A 20,088-nucleotide genomic window follows, 5' to 3' on the forward strand; every position below is an offset into this window, starting at 1 on the left:
AAAACTGTTATAAACATTCATGTACTAGTTTTGCATGAACATAACTTTCATTTCTCTGGAATAAATGCCCAAGTGTACAATTGCTAGGCCGTATGGAAATTAGATGTTTGGATATTTAGGAAACTGTCAAGCTGTATTCCAGAATGGCTGTACCATTTTACAACCCCACTAGTAATGCAGGAATGATTCAGCTTCTCTGTATTCTCATCAACATCTGATACTGGCATTATTTTTAGTTTTTATTTTAGTCATTCTGACTTTAAAAATGTAAACAATCACCATAAAATACAAGAAATGCTGATATAGAACCTAACTAAGATAAAATACAAGGAGGAATACAACACTTCTAGGAGAAAAGGTAAAATAAAAATCTGCCTGGAAGAACTCATATGTGCCAAGCCCAGGGATAAGAAAAAACACCAGACAACTTGGGGAAAAGCAAATAGCTTGGGACAACTAGCAGGCAATGATGACAGAGTTGATGACAAGATGGGAAGGTGGGCAGAGATCAAATAACAATGAGCCTACCATGCCTTCCTGAGACTTGGACTTCATGCAGAAGGTAAGGGCTTGACAGTGGAAGTGAGGGTATCATTTTGAAACACATCTACTTCTGCTTCCCAATGGTAATTTCTCTTTTTCTATTTTTTTTGTTTTTTTAATTTTAGTAGCTTTAGTGGTACAAGTGGTTTTCGGTTACATAGATGAATTGTATAGTAGTGAAATCTGGGATTTCAGTGCACTTGTCACCCAAGTAGTATACATTGTACTGAATATTTAGTTTTTTGTCCCTTACCCTCCTCCAACCCTCCCAGCTTCTGAGTCTTCAATGTCTTACACCACTCTGTATGCCTTTGCGTACCCATGGCTCAACTCCCACTTATGATTGAGAACATGTGATATTTGGTTTTCCATTCCTGAGCCACTTCACTTAGAATAATGGCCTCCGAGTCCATCCAAGTTGCTGCAAAAGACATTCTTTTATTCTTTTTTTTTTTTTTTTTTTATTATACTATAGGTTTTAGGTACATGTGCACAATGTGCAGGTTTGTTACATATGTATCCATGTGCCATGTTGATTTCCTGCACCCATTAACTCGTCATTTAGCATTAGGTGTATCTCCTAATGCTGTCCCTCCCCCCTCCCCCCACCCCACAACAGTCCCCGGAGTGTGATGTTCCCCTTCCTGTGTCCATGAGTTCTCATTGTTCAATTCCCACCTATGAGAGAGAACATGCGGTGTTTGGTTTTTTGTCCTTGCGATAGTTTACTGAGAATGATGTTTTCCAGTTTCATCCATGTCCCTACAAAGGACACGAACTCATCATTTTTTGTGGCTGCATAGTATTCCATGGTGTATATGTGCCACATTTTCTTAATCCAGTCTATCGTTGTTGGACATTTGGGTTGGTTCCAACTCTTTGCTATTGTGAATAGTGCCGCAATAAACATACGTGTGCATGTGTCTTTATAGCAGCATGATTTATAGTCCTTTGGGTATATACCCAGTAATGGGATGGCTGGGTCAAATGGTATTTCTAGTTTGAGATCCCTGAGGAATCGCCACACTGACTTCCACAATGGTTGAACTAGTTTACATTCCCACCAACAGTGTAAAAGTGTTCCTATTTCTCCACATCCTCTCCAGCACCTGTTGTTTCCTGATTTTTTAATGATGGCCATTCTAACTGGTGTGAGATGGTATCTCACTGTGGTTTTGATTTGCATTTCTCTGATGGCCAGTGATGATGAGCATTTCTTCATGTGTTTTCTGGCTGCATAAATGTCTTCTTTTGAGAAGTGTCTGTTCATGTCCTCTGCCCACTTTTTGATGGGGTTGTTTGTTTTTTTCTTGTAAATTTGTTTGAGTTCATTGTAGATTCTGGATATTAGCCCTTTGTCAGATGAGTAGGTTGCCAAAATTTTCTCCCATTCTGTAGGTTGCCTGTTCATTCTGATGATAGTTTCTTTTGCTGTGCAGAAGCTCTTTAGTTTAATGAGATCCCATTTGTCGATTTTGGCTTTTGTTGCCATTGCTTTTGGTGTTTGAGAAATGAAGTCCTTGCCCACGCCTATGTCCTGAATGGTATTGCCTAGGTTTTCTTGTAGGATTTTAATGGTTTTGGGTCTAACATATAAGTCTTTAATCCATCTTGAATTAATTTTTGTATAAGGTGTAAGGAAGGGATCCAGTTGCAGCTTTCTACATATGGCTAGCCAGTTTTCCCAGCACCATTTATTAAATAGGGAATCCTTTCCCCATTTCTTGTTTTTGTCAGGTTTGTCAAAGATCAGATAGTTGTAGCTATGCGGCATCATTTCTGAGGGCTCTGTTCTGTTCCATTGATCTATGTCTCTGTTGTGGTACCAGTACCATGCTGTTTTGTTTACTGTAGCCTTGTAGTATAGTTTAAAGTCAGGTAGCGTGATGCCTCCAGCTTTGTTCTTTTGGCTTAGGATTGACTTGGCGATGCGGGCTCTTTTTTGGTTCCATATGAACTTTAAAGTAGTTTTTTCCAATTCTGTGAAGAAAGTCATTGGTAGCTTGATGGGGATGGCATTGAATCTATAAATTACCTTGGGCAGTATGGCCATTTTCACGATATTGATTCTTCCAACCCATGAGCATGGAATGTTCTTCCATTTGTTTGTATCCTCTTTTATTTCATTGAGCAGTGGTTTGTAGTTCTCCTTGAAGAGGTCCTTCACATCCCTTGTAAGTTGGATTCCTAGGTATTTGATTCTCTTTGAAGCAATTGTGAATGGGAGTTCACTCATGATTTGGCTCTCTGTTTGTCTGTTATTGGTGTACAAGAATGCTTGTGATTTTTGTACATTAATTTTGTATCCTGAGACTTCGCTGAAGTTGCTAATCAGCTTAAGGAGATTTTGGGCTGAGACAATGGGGTTTTCTAGATATACAATCATGTCATCTGCAAACAGGGACAATTTGACTTCCTCTTTTCCTAATTGAATACCTTTTATTTCCTTCTCCTGCCTGATTGCTCTGGCCAGAACTTCCAGCACTATGTCGAATAGGAGCGGTGAGAGAGGGCATCCCTGTCTTGTGCCAGTTTTCAGAGGGAATGCTTCCAGTTTTTGCTCATTCAGTATGATATTGGCTGTGGGTTTGTCGTAGATAGCTCTTATTATTTTGAGATACGTCCCATCAATACCTAATTTATTGAGAGTTTTTAGCATGAAGGGTTGTTGAATTTTGTCAAAGGCCTTTTCTGCATCTATTGAGATAATCATGTGGTTTTTGTCTTTGGTTCTGTTTATATGCTGGATTACATTTATTGATTTGCGTATGTTGAACCAGCCTTGCATCCCAGGGATGAAGCCCACTTGATCATGGTGGATAAGCTTTTTGATGTGCTGCTGGATTTGGTTTGCCAGTATTTTATTGAGGATTTTTGCATCAATGTTCATCAAGGATATTGGTCTGAAATTCTCTTTTTTGGTTATGTCTCTGCCAGGTTTTGGTATCAGGACGATGCTGGCTTCATAAAATGTGTTAGGGAGGATTCCCTCTTTTTCTATCGATTGGAATAGTTTCAGAAGGAATGGTACCAGTTCCTCCTTGTACCTCTGGTAGAATTCGGCTGTGAATCCATCAGGTCCTGGACTCTTTTTGGTTGGTAAGCTATTGATTATTGCCACAATTTCAGAACCTGTTATTGGTCTATTCAGAGATTCAACTTCTTCCTGGTTTAGTCTTGGGAGGGTGTATTTGTCGAGGAATTTATCCATTTCTTCTAGATTTTCTAGTTTATTTGCATAGAGGTGTTTGTAGTATTCTCTGATGGTAGATTGTATTTCTGTGGGATCAGTGGTGATATCCCCTTTTTCGTTTTTTATTGCATCTATTTGATTCTTCTCTCTTTTCTTCTTTATTAGTCTTGCTAGCGGTCCATCAATTTTGTTGATCTTTTCAAAAAACCAGCTCCTGGATTCATTAATTTTTTGAAGGGTTTTTTGTGTCTCTATTTCCTTCAGTTCTGCTCTGATTTTAGTTATTTCTAGCCTTCTGCTAGCTTTTGAATGTGTTTGCTCTTGCTTTTCTAGTTCTTTTAATTGTGATGTTAGGGAGTCAATTTTGGATCTTTCCTGCTTTCTCTTGTGGGCATTTAGTGCTATAAATTTCCCTCTACACACTGCTTTGAATGTGTCCCAGAGATTCTGGTATGTTGTGTCTTTGTTCTGGTTGGTTTCAAAGAACATCTTTATTTCTGCCTTCATTTCATTATGTACCCAATAGTCATTCAGGAGCAGGTTGTTCAGTTTCCATGTAGTAGAGCGGTTTTGAGTGAGTTTCTTAATCCTGAGTTCTAGTTTGATTGCACTGTGGTCTGAGAGACAGTTTGTTATAATTTCTGTTCTTTTACATTTGCTGAGGAGAGCTTTACTTCCAACTATGTGGTCAATTTTGGAATAGGTGTGGTGTGGTGCTGAAAAAAATGTATATTCTGTTGACTTGGGGTGGAGAGTTCTGTAGATGTCTATTAGGTCCACTTTATGTAGAGCTGAGTTCAATTCCTGGATATCCTTGTTAACTTTCTGTCTCGTTGATCTGTCTAATGCTGACAGTGGGGTGTTAAAATCTCCCATTATTATTGTATGGGAGTTTAAGTCCCTTTGTAGGTCACTCAGGACTTGCTTTATGAATCTGGGTGCTCCTGTGTTGGGTGCATATATATTTAGGATAGTTAGCTCTTCTTGTTGAATTGATCCCTTTACCATTATGTAATGGCCTTCTTTGTCTCTTTTGATCTTTGTTGGTTTAAAGTCTATTTTATCAGAGACTAGGATTGCAACCCGTGCCTTTTTTTGATTTCCAGTTGCTTGATAGATCTTCCTCCATCCCTTTATTTTGAGTCTATGTGTGTCTCTGCACGTGAGATGGGTTTCCTGAATACAGCACACTGATGGGTCCTGACTCCTTATCCAGTTTGCCAGTCTGTGTCTTTTGATTGGAGCGTTTAGCCCATTTACATTTAACGTTAATATTGTTATGTGTGAATCTGATCCTGTCATTATGATGTTAGTTGGTTATTTTGCTCGTTAGTTGCTATAGTTTCTTCCTAGTCTCGATGGTCTTTACAATTTGGCATGTTTTTGCAGTGGCTGGTACCGGTTGTTCCTTTCCATGTTTAGTGCTTCCTTCAGGAGCTCTTTTAGGGCAGGCCTGGTGGTGACAAAATCACTCAGCGTTTGCTTGTCTGTAAAGTGTTTTATTTCTCCTTCACTTATGAAGCTTAGTTTGGCGGGATATGAAATTCTGGGTTGAAAATTCTTTTCTTTAAGAATGTTGAATATCGGCCCCCACTCTCTTCTGGCTTGTAGAGTTTCTGCTGAGAGATCAGCTGTTAGTCTGATGGGCTTCCCTTTGTGGGTAACCCGCCCTTTCTCTCTGGCTGCCCTTAAAATTTTTTCTTTCATTTCAACTTTGGTGAATCTGACAATAATGTGTCTTGGAGTTGCCCTTCTCGAGGAGTATCTTTGTGGCGTTCTCTGTATTTCCTGAATCTGAATGCTGGCCTGCCTTGCTAGATTGTGGAAGTTCTCCTGGATAATATCTTGCAGAGTGTTTTCCAACTTGGTTCCATTCTCCCCATCATTTTCAGGTACACCAATCAGACGTAGGTTTGGTCTTTTCACATAGTCCCAAATTTCTTTTATTCTTTTTTATGACTAAGCAGTATTTCACGGCATATACACACACACACATACACACACACACACACACATATATGTATATATACTATATTTTCTTTACCCACTTATTGGTTGATGGACACTTAGGTGGATTCCGTGTCTTTGCAATTGTTAATTGTGCTGCCATAAACATACACATGCAGATGTCTTTTTAATATAGTAACTTTTTTTCTTTTGGATAGATACCTAGAAGTAGGATTGCTGGATCCAATGGTAGGGCTACTTTTAGTTCTTTTAGAAATCTCCACATTGTTTTCCATAGAGGTTGTACTAGTTTACATTCCCACCAGCAGTGTGTAAGTATTCCCTTTGCACCACATCAATGCCAAAATCTACTGTTTTTTGACTTTTTATTAATGGCCATTGTGGTGGGGTAAGGTGGTATCTCACTGTGGTTTTAATTAGTGTTTCCCTACTGATTTGTGATGTTGAGTATGTTTTCATATGTTTGTTGGCTGTTTGTATATCTTCTTTTGAGAAATGTCTATTCATGTCATTTGCCTACTTTTGAATAGTATTATTAGAGTTTTTTTCTTGCTGGTTTGCTTCAGTTCCTTGTAGATTCTGGATATTAGTCCTTTGTCAGATGCATACTTTGAAAATATTTTCTTCCCCAATGGTGTTTTGTTAATTTGGACAATTAATACACAGGCAGGGAGGAAAGCCAGAAAAAAAAGGAGGAGTGATCAAAGACATAGGAGATAAAATACTTGTCTCCAGAAAGCTAAACGATACCAAATAAAATGGGAAGACAGTGAGGGTTTGAAAGGGGGGTCATCAAACTACTCCCATGGGCCAAATCTGGCCAACTCTCTGCTTTTGTAAATTAGGTATTATTGGAACACAGCCATGTACATTCATTTAAATATTGTTTATGGCTGTTTTTGCATTGTGATGGCAGAGTTGAGTAAATAAGCCAGAGACTATCCCACAAAATCAAGTGTTTACTATCTAGCTCTTTATACAAAATATTTGCTAATCCTTTGTTTAAAAACAAAGGAACAGTGGATCAAGAAAAAATGTGCCAAGTGTTTTGTGGATTTATCAGTAAGTAGGTTTTTGGTGACTCTGAGAGAGGAGTTTTTAGTGAAATCATTGGTGTTGGGATAAAGGGAAGTGTAGAGAGTAAGTATATGCAACTCTCAAGATGTACTCATCCTCCCACAGTCAGTACACTACCATCTTACTGTTAAGCAAGAACACTTTTTCTCCTGATATGCATGATTCATTCCATTATGTTCTTCATCAATAAATGCATTATATCCATTCACATAAGAGGAAACAGAGATTCGGGGAGTTTAAGCAATTTGGTCAAACTTTCACAGAAGTAAATGGGAGTCAAAACTGGAATCCAGTTCTATTTATTCAAAGCCCATATTCTTTCTGCTATGTAATATTTTTCCTAGAATTTTCACTTGAGAGCCCAGAATTAAATGAAAGCCTTATGAAATTTTTTAGATTTCAAGATTGTGGACTTCACCAAAGTATTCTTACATGGAAATGACATCTTGAAACCTTATGTGTTGTCCCTGCCAACATGTATACTAAAGGAATGAGATCGTTTAATAACTATGTTCAATTAATTCAAAATTATTCTCTCTCCAAATATAAAGGATTCTTGCTCCCTGGACCCGTTTCATTTACAGAAACTGCCTACTCAGAGTGAGCTTTCATACACATAATGGAGCTCACTTACAACAGCATCTGTTCTGAAATATTCTGCACAGCTAAGAGGGTGAAAAAATGCAAACTTTTAAATTAATAGTCATTGAGGGAACAATAATGACAACAATGACAACAGAGGGAAAAATATGTCTCTTCTAATGAAAGGAACAGAAAGAAATCTGGTAGAAGGCTTCTGTAAAGTATGTTAACTCAAAAACTATTGTATGGAAAATGTCTGTAATAATTGTAATCATTAGTTAGATTGATTATTTCACTAATGACTTATCTTTAATTTTAATTTATATGTATATAAACATAAATATACATGTGTAACTTAATTTGAAAAGAAGTGTAATGGTGATGGGCTCTATTTTGGGGGTATCCTAATAACAAACTCTACTTGAAGTGAATATGGACTGTACTTGAAGACTCGAAGGAGAGAAATTCTGACAGCTAACCTTGTCATCAACGGAGTAGTAGAAACTTACTCTAGTAAATTGGATTATTGTTCACTATTCTTCACTCTTGTCCTTTACTAGAATTACAAACTCCTTGCTTTTTGTCACATGACTTTGCATTACCTCCCACGGAAGTGGGAAGAGAATATTTCCTCATCCTATTAATGCTCAGTTTAGCCATGTGACTTGCCTTGTCTGATAGAATGTGGCCTAAAGTGACAGTGTCCCGGCTATAAGCTGAAGCCTTAAAAGGCATTTCATATCTTTGCTCAGCTTTTTTGCTTTTATGCCGTTTGCCATTAGAGAAACATGTCTTGATAGCTATTGACTAACTAGACATGTGGAGCTGACCCACAGACTTAAAAGCAAGAAAAATATTTGTTATAAGCCAATGAGATATTTGAGGTTGTTTGTTAAGCAGCAAAAAATGACTATTACACTTTTAAAAGGATTTTCTAGCAATATTTATATTGTGAGTATTCGATGAATACCTCCCCAACACTTGTTTCCCAGATTTGCAACTGGAAATCCACCCTCACCTCCACATTGTTGAGAAAGGAGTACCAGGACTGACTTCCAGGGTGAACTGAATCTTGGCATTCCTCTGGTCACTGCAATTTGATTCCATTACAGGCACATGATTTTAGATGGGCCAATCAGAATCAACTTCAGAACTTTTCAAAAAGCTACCAGAAAAAGAATGTCACTGTTTCTTCCTAGTCTTTAACTGGAAGAATGAGAAGTTAAGGCTACCGCAGACACCTTGCAGACACAAGGAGGAGGCTAGAGCCGCCTAAACCTAAGCCAACAAAGCCAAAATTGGAGCTAAGAGACAGAGTGAAACAAGGTCCTCACAATGTGGCCCAAGGTCTCAACTCAGCTATCCTTGAAGACAGCTCCAGAGATGGGGCTATCTTTATGTTTCTTTATATGTGTTGATAGTTTCTTCCTATTCCTTAACCTAATTCGAATTATCTGTAACTGATCTCATATAGATTCCTAATGGACGCAGCATCTTTGATTTTCATTAAGGGATAAGAAATAGAGAAAATACTCTTTTTAAACACAATTTTCTTTTATTTAATCTAAAACACCCAGTCAGTCTGTAATGTGTACAGAGGAAAGAATTTACTGCAGAAAGAGAATAATTGTAAAAGTCTATGCAAAATACCTGCCCATTTTCTCCTTCTATTCATATAATTTTCTTTTAAGGGGAATATCATTGTGACATAATTATAGTTTATCCAAATCCTCACATGAAATTAACATTTCAAAGATATAATAGAATTATAATGTTTTTCAACAGGACATGTTTTATCAATTCAGACTCAATTTATAATCTTCCAAACTTCACATGAAATTAAGAGACTATTTTAAAACTCTGCTAAATTTTAAATGAACAAGTTTAATCCCCAGTTTATTAAAAGATACTAAAACCTCTGATGATAGGGAGAATAAAATATGCCTGTCCTGAAGTCAAGTCTGCATAAATTGATTTTTCCAGATAATATAGTTAAGATGTTTGTTCCCCAATTGAGTAATGGAAATTTATTTCTATTAATCAGAATGTCCAGCCTCAGTGAGAAGTTTTCCTTAGCAACTATCAGTAATGTGTACACAGTGCCTAAAGCAGCTAAGTGTTTGATAACCATATTATCAGATATTTATGTTTTACTTCCAGTTGCTTAGCTACCATCTATATTTTAGAAAATAATATTATATTTCTCTGGCTATAAATATAATGTGAACTTATTTGATATTATTTGAAAAATGCCAAAAGATGCAAAGAGAAAATAAAAGCCAGCCATGTTCCAAATACAAGATACTTGTTACATGTTACTGTTACATGTTTTTGTGTTTCTCTTCAGAAGTTGTTTTCTAGAGTTAAATTGTTTGTACATTTGTGTGCCTTGTTTTTTCACTTATATATTTGAACATTTTCCATGACAATCATGTACAAAAATACAAAAAATCGTTCAATTACTTTCCATCTTACTGTTAAGCAGAAGGCAAATTCTTACAATGGTATAGGGTTGCTATCACAAACTATCATAGACTGAGAGGCTTCCACATTAAGCACTGCATTAGCACAGTGCTTCGGAGGCTGGAGGTCTGAAATCCAGGTGCCAACATGGTCAAGTTCTGGTGAAAGCCCTCTTCCTGGTTTGCAGATGGCTGTCTTCTTGTTGTGTCCTCACATGGTGAAGAGCAGAGAGGAAGCAAGCAAATCCTCTCTTTCTATAAGGGCACTGATCTTATTCTTGAGGATTCAATCCTCATGACCTAATCACTTCTCAGAGGTCCTACCTCCTAATACCATCATAATGGGGGTCTGGAATTTCACAAACACATTTTGAGGGGACACAGACATTCAGTCCATTGCAAATGGTCTCCATGAATTGCATCTTCCCATTATTTCTCTGAACCGAATACCTCCCCTTCCTTAACAACTCTTGTCACGACAGTTTTTGCTCTTCCTCTAACATGCTAGGATTGCACCTCCTTGTTACCTTTGTACTGTCACCTCTGGCTAGAACACTTTTTCTCCTGATATGCTTGATTCATTCTATTATGTTCTCCACATGGCGTCATCTCTGTTTGACCAACCAAGACCCCTAGGTGACTATGGTCCTGGTCACTAGATTCAGACTTTCATAGTAGCTGTATGATTTTGAGAAAGCTGCTGAACCTCTTTTTTACTTTGGAGAATAGCAATAATTACCTTATGGGCCTGTTGTGATAATTAAACTTATCTACTTTGCAAAATCCTCTTCTTTACCAGCATTCTCAATCCCTAAATGTTACTTTTTCCACAGGCTATTTGTTATTTTATAGCATACTCTATTAATTAATAATTATTATGGCTATGATTACAAATTAGTGATTATTTATATGTTTATTGTATACTGTCTTATCTCCCACCTTCACTGGACTCCAAATTCTGCCAGGATAAAGATGTGCTCAAAAACAAAAACAAACCAGTTAACACCAATATAGTACCTGCAATGCAACTGTCATTCCAAGCTTTTTAAATGTATTAATCATTGTAAGTAGAGGACTATCTGTACCTATTCCATGGAATACTTACAATGATTCCACTTATGATTTTTTTTTTACTTTATGTTAGTGGGAAAGCCATATGCACATGGAAACCATACTTTGAGTATCCATACAACCTTTCCGATTTTCACTTTCAGTACAATATTCAATAAGTTACATGATTTTTTTTAACATTTTATTAAAAATAAGGCTTTCTGTTAGAAGGTTTTGCCCAACTTCAGGCTAATGTAAGTGCTCTGAGGACATTTAAGGTAGACTCAGCTAACCTATGATGTTCAATAAAGCTAGGTTATTAAATGCATTTTTGACTTAATATATTTTCAGCTTACAATGGGTTTATTGGGACATGATCCCCTGGTAAGTCAAGGAGTGTATGTATTATTATCTCCATTTTACAGATAAGAAAATTTGAAGCATTCACATTATTAAGCAACTTTCCGAGTTGGTAATGGCAATAACTGATGAAGGGAATATGTGAACCCAGGCAATGTGGTCCAGAGGGAACACTATGCTTTCAACAAATTCTTAGTGAGGAAATGAGGTGAATAAACCAAAGAAGGAAGCACTGTCATATCATCAGGACTAAGCTTCTTTTATATCCCAGACCTCCTTCTAAAAAAAAAAAAAGTGAATTCTATTTTCTTTCAGACTGTGATTTTTCCAATCAGCAGAATGTAGGCGAGAAAATAGAGGAGTGAGGCTTTCATTTCTCAATCCCACCTTTGACATGAAAGGAACAGGGGCCATCTTCCTTTTGGCTGGGTTCCTGCTGAGTTGGGTTTCTCCTCATTAACTTCATCTCCTTCACCCGGCTTTCTCCTCCACACTAACGATTTGCATCCATAAAGCAAATGACCTTTGCTGGCCGATGTGTTTTCCCTTAAATCGGCCATGTTACTTTCGTCCTTTTAAATATTATAGCACAACTCATCAGTATGCTATTGGGGGCAGTGTTTTCGAACAATTACATCATAGTTATATTAAAATACTCAGTTATTTTCCTACTCCATTCAAGTTGCTCTTTAATATAATTTCTTTTACTGGAATGGGTTGCGTGCTGGCTGTACTATGAAACTACACATGGACGTTTTATGAAAGCAATACTTTCTAGCCTTGCTCAGCTCTGCTCCAGCTTTGCTCAAATATGTCATGGGAGAGGAAGGAAGGCTCTTCCTTGAGTCCTTGAAGGGGGTGACTATGCTACTGTTCTGTGCCCCTTTCATCAAAGCAAATTTAAAACTTTGCTATCCTCAAGTGCTACCTTGAACATGATTTCTCAGCATACAGCCCAAAGACAACTTGTAACAGATACAGCTCAAGTGTTGTCAAAAACGAGGACCTCTGGGCCCCATTTTTACTAAATTGAAATTTGAAACCATGAAATAAAAATTTGCATTTTTAACAAGCACCCCAAGTAATATGTGTGTGTGTGTGTGGGTGTATCACATAAATATACATACATATATATGTATAGGTCGTCTTCCATATCTGTGAGTTTTGCAGCTGTGGATTCAACCAACCATGGGTTGAAAATATTTGAAAAACATTGCCTCTGTATTGAACAGGTACAGACTTTATTTTCTGGTCATTATTTCCTAAACAATACAGTATGACAACTATTTATGTAGCATTTACTTTGTAGTAGGCATTATAAGTAATCTAGAGATAATTTAAAGCATACGGGATGACATACATAGGTAATATGAAAATACAATGCCATCTTAAATCAGAGACTTGAGCATCCATGGATTTGAGTATCCACAGGAGGTCCTATAACCAATCCCCCAGGGATACCAAGGAGTGACTGTATATATATTACATATATATACACACACATATATGCATGTGTGTGCATATATATATATTTAAAACATTATTATTCAATAAATGTTGAGCACACACTACATGCCATGTCCTGTGGTGATTGCTAGGAATACGATGATAAGCAGAAATAGATATAGTCCCTACTCCCATTAAATTTCAGCCTGTTGGATAAGCTAGATATTAACAAATGACCACAGAAATAAACATAGACTCTTAACAGAGAACAAGGGGCGTGAACGGGGGAAAATATGAAATGTGAGTGTTTGGCCTTGCTAAGAATTCCAAGGAAAACTTCTCTGAACTGAAACCCAAGACTGAGTCTAAATCAACTAAGGAAAGAGGAGAAATGAAAGTTGTGTTGGAGGCAGAAGGAAAGTGATGTCATGAATCTCATGGAAAAAGGAGCATGAGAGGAGAGTGGTGAAAGAAGCCCAGGGTGGTGACGGCCACATGGTGACAGCAAGCAGGATATGGGAAGCTGGAGAGGTGGTAGCCGCCAGACCACACTGAGTCTTGTAGATGCTAGTTGTTTTTAATTTATGCAAAAACAATGGGAATCACTTGGAGAGCTTAAAGTGAGAGGGGACACTGGCAAGGTTACAGCTGAGATTTTCTTACTGATCTTTGAGCTATGGTATTCAATAAGGTAGTCACTAGCTACATGTGGCTAAATAAATTTAAATGTAATAAAATTAAAAATCCAGTTCGTCAATAGTAGTTACGTGTGAGAGAGTTCAGATGTAGAATATTCATGCTTGCAGAAAGTTCAGTTGGCAACACTGCCCAAAGTGTCGCTTTGGACCCCAGCATGAGCATCCCCTGAGAACCAGTTTGAAACGTATGATGTCAGTCCTGTCTTGCGTTCTAAGGTGATTCTTAGGTGACCCGTATGCATGTTAAAGTTTGAGAACCGTTAAGTCTAGAAGGTAACTGGCCATTTAATGGGATCCTATTGGTAATTTGCTACTGTGAATGGGATGAAAAGCACCCACAAACTTCCAATATGGAGAATAATGCCTGAAAAGATGCCAATATTGCCAAGTAAACTACCAATTTGGACCTAAATTTTATAAGATCTCTACAAGTCCCTTTTGGAATTCGGTGAAATATACACACCACCTGGTTCAAATCAAATGCTTTGCATTTGGTGGAAAAAAGATAGTCTCACAGTTCTTTCCAAATATGATTTCAAAGTATTCCCCCACTCTCCTCCCTTCCCCATCCATTCCCCTGTATTCTCCCTCTCTAATATCTTGCTGTTGTGAGTAGGGTTGCTACATATCATACCAATAGAATTCAGGCTGTGACACAAAGCTCAATTTTCTTTTTTAGGTTTCCCAGTGGAAGACTATACTGTGTGAAATGTTATTTGCTGGGTCGTTAAAAGAAACTAATGAACTCACTGGCTTCCTGAAATTGTAGTTCTATTTTTCAGGAGTATGGAAGCCTATTTATTTTTAACTGTACTATTATCATACAAATAGATCAGCTTGTGTTTGTTACCCATTTCAGACACGCACTCCACTCCACATTTATTGCAAAGTCTGTTACATGACAAAATACCTGAGGAAACTCACCAAAATCCCAGACTTGTAAACAAACATAACATACGTGAGGAGAGAAACATTTCCAAATAGCCTATGCTCTATGCTAAGGTTTAATCTTGAGCTGAAGAACAACCCAGTAGCAAAGTAATAATAATCTAGTAATGAACACTAACCTATAATGAACATATACTATGTGCCATAGATTGAATATTTCTATCATCTCAGAATTCATATGTTGAAGTTCTAGTCCCCATTGTGATGGTATTTGGAGATGGGGTCTCTGGGAGCTAACTAGGGTTGGATGACATCAGAAAGGTGAAGCCCCTGCGATAAGATTAGTGGTCTGATCTTATCAAAATGGCAGTCATCACCTTGACTTTGGACTTTCCAGCCTCTAGAAGTGTGAGAAATAAATTTTTGTTGTTTAAACATCCCAGTATATGACATTGTGTTATGGCAGCTTAAGCCGACTAAGGCATTACGTGCCAGGCCCAGTGCTATGTACCACCCAGGCATTGGCTGATTTGATGTTTACTTATATCATAAAGCTAAAATTAATATTATAACCACTTCACAAATGAAAAGAACTGAGGCTCACAGAGGTTAACTTCCTAAAGTCACTATAATCATTGCAAACTCACATGTTCTGTTCATTCAAGTTCAATGAAATCCATATAAAGTTTTCGGTAATGCATATATCAAATAACAGCAGCTAAAAAGCTATCCAAAGCATTCCAGGTACTTGCAAATGCCAACAAATTTTTTGGCAGTTATATTAAACTATTACCTGCATCTAAGCAGATGCTATTATTTTATGGGTGTAATTAGAGTCTGTGTATAAAACAGATAAATCTGTGGCTATTTCCTATTTTTATCTGACAAACATTACTCACTTGGATTCTTGTAGCACAATGTGGCTTGCTGAACACAATTCCACATCAAAAGGGTATTTCTGTATGTATAAGAAACTGAAATTCGGCTGGGCGTGGTGGCTCATGCCTGTAGTCCCAGCACTTTGGGAGGCTGAGGCGGGCGGATCATTTGTTAGGAGTTTGAGACCAGCCTGACCAACATGGTGAAACCTTGTCTCCAGTTAAAAAAAAAAAAAAAAATTACCCTGGTGTGGTGGCGCATGCATGCCTATAATCCCAGCTACTCAGGAGGCTGAAGCAGGAGAATGGCTTGAACCCGGGAGGCGGAGGTTGCAGTGAGCCAAGATCACGCCACTGCACTCCAGCCTGGGCAGCAGAGCAAAGCGAAACTCTGTCTCAAAAAAAAAAAAAAAAAAGAAAGAAAGAAAAAGAAACCAAAATTCGAATCCTTTTTTGTAACCTCTTATGCAACCTTGGATAGGTGACTTTATCTCTTAGGCCAGAGTGTGTTTTTCTGTGGGGAAAACAGTGATGGTATTTAACCTTCCCTACAGATTTAACACTCTGATTTTATGTTCTCAAAGAAAGTCTTATTGAGAACTCCACTATTTCAGCTGACAAAATAAAAAGTTTGATCTTGTTAAACTAAAAGGAGATGCCTCTGTATTTGAAGCCTTACTTAATGATGTGCAACCTAACTGAGTACATACACTAACTGAAAATCTAACTTAGGAGTGCACTCTTGTAACAAATAGCTGACTGTCAGCCAATCACAGCAGTTGAGCTTTAGTTAATCATAGACGGGCAGCTGATTTGAATAAGGCAACTATGAGTGTTAAACTAAATTTGAGGTAATTTTGACTTTTGGCAAATCTTTACAACAAGTTTAGGTTTTGCGACATGATTACTTTGAATTTTGATCTCCAAGAAGTCAAAAACCAAAGGAATAGGATAAAAAAAAAAAAAGTCTAGACATTGATCTGTTGATATAATCTGTCCTGTTGGCAAATGTAAAATAGTTAGTTGTATTGGGCATGTGTCATTTACTTACAAGTCACAAAAGCCCACCTCAGAATGGATACAACAAAAAACAACAACATAATTATTGATTCACAGGACTGAAAAGTCGACGAGTAGGTATGGTTTCTGGCAAAATATCCCTGCCAATAGATTCAGCCTTGCGTCCTCTCAGCTTCTCCTTCTTTAAAAAAACGAAGAGGGGTGGTCATGTGCCCACATTTGAATCTATCCTATGGCTGAAATAGGTCATGTGTCTATGCTTTGAACCAGAGATGAGAGGAGTCTCATTCTTAGCTACCAAGAAACCACAAAGAAAATCCAGGTAAAATTACCAATTGAAGGGAGAATGCATATTTGAAAAGGAAAAAACAATAGTCACCCATCTCATCAAACAAGATATTAAGAATAGTGACAATAATAACTGACTGAGTGGTTTTCCCTATCTTACTAAAGATAATACAATAATAGCTGTAAATTATTGAGCATTTCCTATATGCTAGAGACTGCTAAATACTTTACACACAGTATCTACTTTTCCTTCATACGGATGAAGAAACAGAGGCTCAAAGAAGTTGCATCATTTGTACCGAATCCTAACACCTAGTAAGAGGCAGAGCTAAGATATAATAGGGATTTATCTGATTTCCAAGTTCACGTGCTTAAGGGTCTTAACCACTATATTGCTTCCACAAGAACTACTTGGATAGTTTGTTTTGATGGAGTACAAGAGAGTAGAAACTGCAAAATAAAATAACTTCAAAATATGGCTTCAAAAAACAAAGCTTGTTGCAACAACAAAAGAATAAAACAGAATATAGCTTATTAATAATGTCCAGAAGAGGCTTGTGATATAATTAGTACTCACAGTGTTTTAAACAATTCAGTTACCTTACCTCCTAAGTACCAAGGTATCAAAAAATAATTTTCAACATATATTTGTATATGTTATATGTGTGTGTAAAGAAAATTACAATTCAATGTTACCAAAACAGTCATTAACCATCAAAACATGTACACTTTTGAGAACCATCACAACTCTTACTGGTTATAACACAATTACTATTTATATCAGTAAGGCTACTAGGACAGCATTAGCCAGTAATTTGAATCTTGGCTGTTCATGTGTCTACAACCCACAACTTCTGCACCCAATCATTGTCAAGATACTACAATGACATGACCCCAACATAAACAATTTTCTATAATAGGAGTTTCCAGACAATGCCCTACAGGCCAAATCCAGCCTGTTGCCTGCTTTTGTAAATAAAGTTTTATTGAAACACAGCCACACACATTCACTTACATATTGCATATTGCTGCTTTTACACTACAATGGCAGAGTTGAGCAGTAGGCACAGAGAGCATCTGCCCAAGAGGTGGAAAATATTTATTACGTAACCCTTTGCAGAAAATGTTGTCAACCCCTGTTCTAGAATATAGCATACATACTGCAAGGAGGATCTGAAATGTTAAAGAGAAATTCCAAGAATCCAGAAATATTTCTCCCATTTTGTAAATCATAGAGAGGGAGACTCATATTTTATGGACACAGGTTGCCTTTCTGATACTATGAAAAGAATATCACATGACACCTCAAGCCAGTCTATGAAAGTAGCAGTAATGGAGTGTGTACCAGGCCAGCTGCTCCCAAACAAGTGAGAGTTCACCCAGACACCAGGACTGCCCTTTCCTGATTTAGGGTCTTTTACTTCTTTATTTTCTGTGTCTGTTTAGGTCTTCTAAGAAAGGAGTTAATGAGCTGGAATCTTTTCATTTGCACTCTTTGGGGTAACTGCCAATTGGGAGCTATGACCTAAACTTTTTTTCTTTCAAATCTTCCCGAAAACATTTTAAACCTTAAAACCTTCCTTAATGGTTTCTCTTTCACTGGTTTCTACAAATCATATCTTGTTTTCTTCCCACTAAATCACGTTGAACCTGCAATCATATATAAACTAGGCATGTTCAACTCTTAACAAGCATTCACAGAACAGTGGCTACTGAGGGACTTTGCTTACTCACTTGTCTTTGGAAAGATTAACTTGGCCTTTATTGGTCTATACTTGGAATTATTGTATTCTGTCTGTTTCCTTAAACACCTTGGTCTCTGGGTGACCCATTCTCAATAAAGAAGGTATGTGCTTAACAGTAGAGCATATTTTGTATTTCCCTGACTCTGAATTAAACTCTAGGAATGATGCTCCTGTATTTTACACACAGACAGATTACTCAAACCTTGTCTGATTGGATGGAGAGAGGGATATTTTGGATACAAAATTCAATCCTGATCCTTTATCCTCAACTCTAAACTACACAGGCAACCCGTGATTAAATTTCCAGCAGTTACATGCTGACTTATTAGCCATTAGGATATACCTCTGAGAAATATGTCTAATGGCTTGCAAGTTGCTGGAGACATTTCACTTGTGCTATTTAAATAAACTAGTCATGTTTCATTATGCACCACAATTTTTCACTGTTGGCCCCACAAACTTCAGAATTTTTATATTTTCAAGAAATGCAAGAGTAAAGACATGAATTTGAAAATGTACGAGAAGTATTTACCCAAAACCAAAACAAATATATCCCCCTCCCCATTTTTGGTTGTAAGGGGACTATATATCTAGCAGAAAGAGAAAAACAGCAATCCTTAGAACATTTTAAAGTCAGAAAACAAGAAAGCTGTTGACAAGGAAAACAATTGTGATGTATGATGAGAAAATCATAACTCCAAGATAAGCTCTTGTTAAGAACAATTCATTCATTGCCGCCTGCCACTGCACGTATAGCAGAAGTTGGTTCCTCTTTCTGAAGCCCACCTACTCCAGAAAAAATTTGCATCAGCCCTCATATGTAAATTCCACTCGTGGAATGTCAATTCTCTGATATTGAAACTGCAAAAACTCAAATAGAATTGCTTTCACTGCTCTTTCAGTTACATACGTCTTGATATGACCACCTTAAAGCTTGTTTGAAAATACACTGTGTGTTCAATATGTTGTTGTTGCTGTTGTTGTTTCCCTACCTAGCATCTATCCAAGGAGAAGACCACATCATCATGAGTCGGTGATCTGTTCTAGCAGCCAGCATAATATCAACAAACCAATTGTATTCACAAACCCCAGGTCTTTCTCTACCACTATTACAAAATATGCATTCTCTTTCCACTGAAGATGCTGAGCTGTTAATACATAAGTCTGGAGCTACAGGTACCCTGGCAAGGGAGAGCCTGTCTGAGAATGGAGTCAGCACAGATAGCAGTTAGGAGACTCAGAAAGACAATTCCCTAATGGTACTATCTGAGTCCAAGAGTATAGTACTACTTAACGGTAGAACCACCATAATTTTCAATTAGTTGAGTGAACAAATTTGCTTTTTGCTTAAGCCACCTAGTCTTACTTGCCACAGAAGATTAAGGCCTTTAAAAGGATTCAAAACATAATAAACCCTATCATGATACTTTTACCAGACACCGACATTTTGAAGATATGTGATACTTGACAGGAATATTTTGATATGGGATGGGGGGGAAGAAGAATCTAGAAGGGTAAGCAGAGTCCATAAGCTCTGAATGAAATACAAAATAGCCAGGCACCTCCAAAAAAGGGTGGTGTGCTGATGATGGGGAGGGCATGATAAAAGGGAAGCAAGTAGAGGCTGAACAAACACACACTTTCATATACTTGACGACGATGTTAATGGTTAGGAATGATTTAACAAAATGTGAGATCTAAAGTTTTATGTAGTGTTAATGCTAAAATACTCCAGCAAAACTATTTCTCCACTGATCTGAGCCAGAGTCATGAGCCATTTATTTCACACTTTTGGCCTCATTACCAAATACCTCTACCAATCTTCCAGTCAGAGCTTCCCAATCACTTTGCTGAGCTACTGACTGTCTTACTCTCTCTGGATGAGCCAGG

Source organism: Nomascus leucogenys, chromosome 21 (assembly GCF_006542625.1).
Source record: "Nomascus leucogenys isolate Asia chromosome 21, Asia_NLE_v1, whole genome shotgun sequence".
NCBI classification, from domain to species: Eukaryota; Metazoa; Chordata; class Mammalia; order Primates; family Hylobatidae; genus Nomascus; species Nomascus leucogenys.